Below are 5208 nucleotides of genomic sequence, written 5' to 3' on the forward strand. Positions count from 1 at the left end.
TGACCTGCAACCGCGCAGGCGCAGTCCTGCAAAACCTTCCCACAGCCATTTAGCCCAACACACCCCTGTTGGGTCTCATTGTCACCCTGGAGTCCTTGTATCCTGTATAAAGGTTTTATTAGTTAACATCTTCCTTTAATGGTCCACTGTTTCATTTATAAATTCTGTGTGTGCGAATGAACCTCCACATCTATTTTTCTCCTTGGGTAATGAAATCACCTTTCTTCCATCCAGCTCATTAAGTCGTTTTTTTTGTTGTTGTTTTTTGTTTGTTTGTTTGTTTGTTTGTTTTTGCAGTCATCAGGCTGTGTCTGTGATGCTGTGCCTTTAATTCCATCACTCAAGAGACAGAGTAGAGGCAGAGGCAGTAGGATCTCTGAATTTGAGGCCAGCCTGATCTACAAAGCTAGTTCCAGGACACCCTGGGCTACACAGGGAAACACTGTTTAAACCCCCTCCCCCCCACACACACAGAGATAAAAGTGGTTCTCTATTTCAGAAAGCTTGTATGTGCCCCTTGGTGGGAAGTTCCTTCCACACCCAGCTCCTAGGCAAACACAGACTTGGTTCTCTCTCCTTGCAGCGTTGTCTTTTCTGGAATGTCTTACAGATGAACTCATAACTGTATAGCCACTGTTCAGTTGTATGTAGAAAAGCACCTACTACAGTAACTTGCCAGTTTACCGTATTTCCCATGCATTGCCACTTGGCCTCAGACTATTTTTGTTACCTTACATCTTATGTACCTTGGGGTGGAGATGCCCTGGTACATGTGAGGTCAAGGGACTTTTAGGAAGTTGATTCTCTGCTTCCACAGTGTGGTCACCAGGTCATAGGGTCTGCCAGCAAGTGCCTTTCTCTGTGGTGATATATTATTTATGATTCATTAAAGCTTGCCTGAGGATTCAGAAAACAAAGTCAGTTTCAAGCTATAGAGATCAGGCAGTGGTGTCACACACCTTTAATCCCAGGATTCAGGGGACAAAAGGCAGATGGATCTCTCTGAGTTCCAGGCCACTCAGGACTACATGAGACTGAATCAGTCTAGAAGAATAACAGAGTTCACACCTTTAATCCCAGCACTAGAGAGATATGAAAGATAGGAGCAGGGTCTTCAGTTGTCAGTCTCAGCAGTCTCCAGCCACGTTGTAGAGAGCATAGTAAGTAGTCTGAGTGAATCTGAGGAGCAGGGAAGTCAGGAGCAGTTTGAGGATCACCGCTTTGGTCTAAGATAAGGTAGAGTAAGAGCTAGTGGCTGGCTGCTTTGCTTTTCTGGTCTTCAGCTTCAAGCTTCTGCTTGGGTCCTTTATTTATTCCTGTTATATTTACCTGCTGAGCTACCTAACGATCCAGGATGAATTTTTTAAGTGTTTCTGTTCCCACCATTACTGTGCATGTCTTTTAAACTGTTTGGTGTGTACCTATGCGTAAGAGCAAATCAGCCCATGTATGGACAGGTGACTTTCACAAGTTAGTTCTCTCCTTCCACAGTGGGCTCCAGGAATCCAGCATTGTGCTTGTGTGGCAAGTGCTTCCAGCTTTTACAGCTCTGCCATCTCAATCACCGTGCATTTGTTTGTATGTCTTACTTGCTTTGTAGTTGAATCAAACATTGCTATTCATAAGGATGTCTAGATAGAAAAATGTACGAAATCGTCTTCCTGTTTTCAGTCCAATGTCATTGCAAGAAAAAAAGGGAGGGTGGGGGTTGAAATCCATCTAGTAAGTTACCAAATTCCCTGTTGTCGATTGTTACTGAAAGCTAATAGGGTGACAGTGGGTGAGGGTGACTGCCACCACGACTGAGGGCTTCATTTCCATCCCTGGAAAGCACATGAGGACCGACTCCTGCGGCTCGGCCTCTGATCGCCACATGCAGACCAAAGCATGCACACAGACATGCATAAATTAAGGTAAAGTTTTCTTTCAAATGTTTAAAAACAAACCCAGCGCTGGAGAGATGGCTCAGTGGTTAAAAGCACTGGCTGCTCTTCCAGAGACCTGGATTCAATTCCCAGCACCGACATAGCAGCTCACACCTGTCTGTAACTCCAGGGGATCTGACTCCTTCACAGACACACATAAAATAAAAATAAAACAATAAGGGGCATCTCCTGAGCAGGTGTGCCTGTGTTGTGAAGAAGGTAAAAACCTTCTTCCTCGGTTTTTAGCTTCAAGATCCTGCCTCGAGTTCCTGCTCTGACTTTCCTTGGTTAAATAACTTACTGAAAGTCACAGAGCTAATTGTTAACCACTCCAAAGTGTTTCCTCAGAATTCAATAAGTTGGATGGCTAGCATTCAATAAATACATACATCACATGCTTTAAAATGTAAAGATAAATGTTTTAAAAAAATAGATCATTAAAAAAAAAAAAAAAGCCCACAGGCAGCCAGGCAGTGCTGCAGTGCTGGCACACGCCTTTAATCCCAGCACTCAGGAGGCAGAGGCAGGCGGATCTCTGTGAGATCGAGACCAGCCTGGTCTACAAGAGCTAGTTCCATGACAGCCTCCAAAGCCACAGAGTAACCCTGTCTCGAAAAAACAAAACAAAACAAAACAAAACCCCACAGGCAATCCTTGTTGGAATACTTTTAGATTGGGGCACTTCTAACTATTGAGTGTGTAAAATAAAATGACCACTTTTATAAGCATCGTGTGCTTTTTAGCATAAATGAACTCTTTGAACCAAGTATTTACTTTCTCCTTGTTACTACTTGCCTCGGCCTGTGAGGGTCAATGCGTGTGATTCTCAATGGAAAGTGAGAGCACAGCTTCATGGTGAGAACCAGCCCCGTAGCCATTGATTCTCATTGGAGGCTGCCCCTTCCTATTCAAAATGCTCCAGGCGAGACATCAGGGGAAGAAGCAAAGAGACCCCCTGTCTAGCAGGAGCCTACTCAAGCACAGGCCTCCCAGGAGGTGGCACAGTCCAGTTCTTGCAAGTTTCCAGATGGAATCAAGGTTATAAACCACCCCACCATGCCCAACATACAAGGGGCGAACATTCCCAACAATGCCGACATCCAGAGCATCATCACAGCACTAACCGCCAAAGGGAAAGAGAGTGGCAGCTGTGAACCCAACAAGTTCATCCTCATCTGTTGGGAGGCAGGGGACAGACCTCATCTCACCCTCCTGGTCCCCAGCCTCAAGCCCAAACCAGCAATTATTCCAAGAAGACAGAAGTGATCACCAAGACATTGGAACCAAAGCCAGTAACTAAGGGTATGGCCTGTCCCCAAACCACCGGAGCTCTTCCAATGCAAAGGAAGCAAAGCTGTGCTGGCAGCGAAGTGGCAGGCTGCAGGCTGGACAACAGCTTAACTAACATCCAGTGACTTGGGAAGATGAGTTCTGATGGGCTGGGCCCCTGCAGTACTAAGCAGGAGATGGAAGAGAAGGAGAATTGTCACCTGCAGCCCTCAGGAGTGTCCACATCTTGGCAGGACTCTGAGTCTGAGAGGCCACCCTGCTCTTACATGGCCATGATACAGTTGGCAGTCAGCAGCACTGAGAGAAAGCGTATGACCTTGAAGGATATCTACTCTTGGATCGAGGACAACCTCCCCTATTTTAAGCACATTGCCAAGCCAGGCTGGAAGAACTCTTATTCGTCACAACCTTTCTCCCATGACATATTTGTTTTGGAGACATTGGCAAGGTCTCTTTCTGGACCATTCACCCGGTTGCCAATTGCTACTTGACATTGGACCAAGTGTTTAAGCCACTTGTGGAGAACCAGGGTCTCCACAATTGCCCAAGCACTTGGAATCGCAGCAGAAACGGCCCAATCCTGAGCTCTGTAGAAATGTGACCATCAAAACTAAACTCCCACTGGGCGCGTGGAGAAAGATGAAGCCACTACTCCCATGGGTCAGCTCATACATGGTGCCCAGTGAACCAGTCCCTGGTGTTACAGCCCTCGGTGAAGGGGCCATTGCCTCTGGCAGCTTCGCTTATGAGCTCAGAGCTCGCCCGTCATAACAAGCAAGTCCGAATTGCACCCAAGGTACTGCTAGCCAATGAAGGGGTAGCCCCACTTCCCGCTGCAAGGCCAGTGGAGGAGGAGAAACCCCCGCTTCAAGTAGGGCTATTGCCTTTGCTTCCAATTCAGTCCTTTGAGGAGGAAGAAATCCAGCCTGGAGAGGACTTGGCACACTTAAAGAGGCCTAGCAGAGTGGAGAGCCCTCCCTTGGAAGAGTGGCCTTCTCCGTGTGCACAACTGAAAGAGGAACTATCCAATTCCTGGGAAGATTCTTCCTGCTCTCCCACCCCAAAGCCCAAGAAGTCCTCCTATTGTGGGCTTAAGTCTCAGAAATGCTGGTGACTAATCGAAGAGAGAAAAGGGAGGTGAGCTGGTCTCAGAGGAAACAGCTCCTTCGCCCCCCTGTCTGGATGAGCCTGAACTGCTCTTCTCAGAGGACCCAGGCACATTGCGACCAGCCATGGAGCCCCTACTCCTGGCAGAGTCTTCAGAGCCTACAACCCAGCTCAAATGCCTTCAAGACCCCAGTCAAGGAGACACTGCCCATCTCTTCCACTCCTAGCAAGTCTGTGCTCTCCAGAACCCCTGAGGCCTGGAGGCTTACACCCCCAAAGTTGGGGGGTTAGATTTCAGCCCAGTATGAACTTTCTCTCCCCCCCACCCTGAGTCCCCCTCCCCCCGGCATCTCTGGCCCCTTGCCTGATTCCCTGGAGTGATGGAGCTGAACAGCACACCTCTGAAAAGTGTTCCCCTTTTTGACTCACCCTGGGAGCTCCTCAGAGCCCTGTGACTTTGCCTCTGACCCCTTTAGCAGCTCTCTGCCCACACACCTGGAGGTCCCCATCCTTTCAGCCAACCGTTCTCTCAGAGAAGGCCTGGTCCTGGACACAATGAATGACAGCCTCAGTAAGATCCTTCTGGACATCAGCTTCCCTGGCCTGGAGGAGGACCCTCTGGGCCCTGACAACATCAACTGGTCTCAGTTCATCCCTGAGCTTCAATAGAGGCCAGGCCTTGCCATTGCCACTCAAGCTGCCCACTATGCTGGCACTTGTGTGGCTAGTTAGGGAAAGGCTCAGTGTACCCCAAGCCCTCTGAGGGAAGCTAGCAGGCAAGGGCCGAGCTGTGCCCCTTACCTAATCATGCCAAAATGATAGTCATATCTAAGCCACTGCCGGGACCTATGCATGCGGTAGGGTCTCCCAGAGAGTCTGAGCCCCC

The 5208-nt window shown here is 48.5% G+C and overlaps 1 pseudogene; it reads left to right on the forward strand.

The window, feature by feature from the left end:
• The first annotated feature begins 2777 nt into the window (after positions 1-2777).
• On the forward strand, positions 2778-4991 carry LOC103163800 (annotated as a pseudogene).
• The last annotated feature ends 217 nt before the right edge of the window (positions 4992-5208 follow it).

The sequence above is a fragment of the Cricetulus griseus genome, chromosome 3, assembly GCF_003668045.3.
Source record: "Cricetulus griseus strain 17A/GY chromosome 3, alternate assembly CriGri-PICRH-1.0, whole genome shotgun sequence".
Lineage (NCBI taxonomy): Eukaryota > Metazoa > Chordata > Mammalia > Rodentia > Cricetidae > Cricetulus > Cricetulus griseus.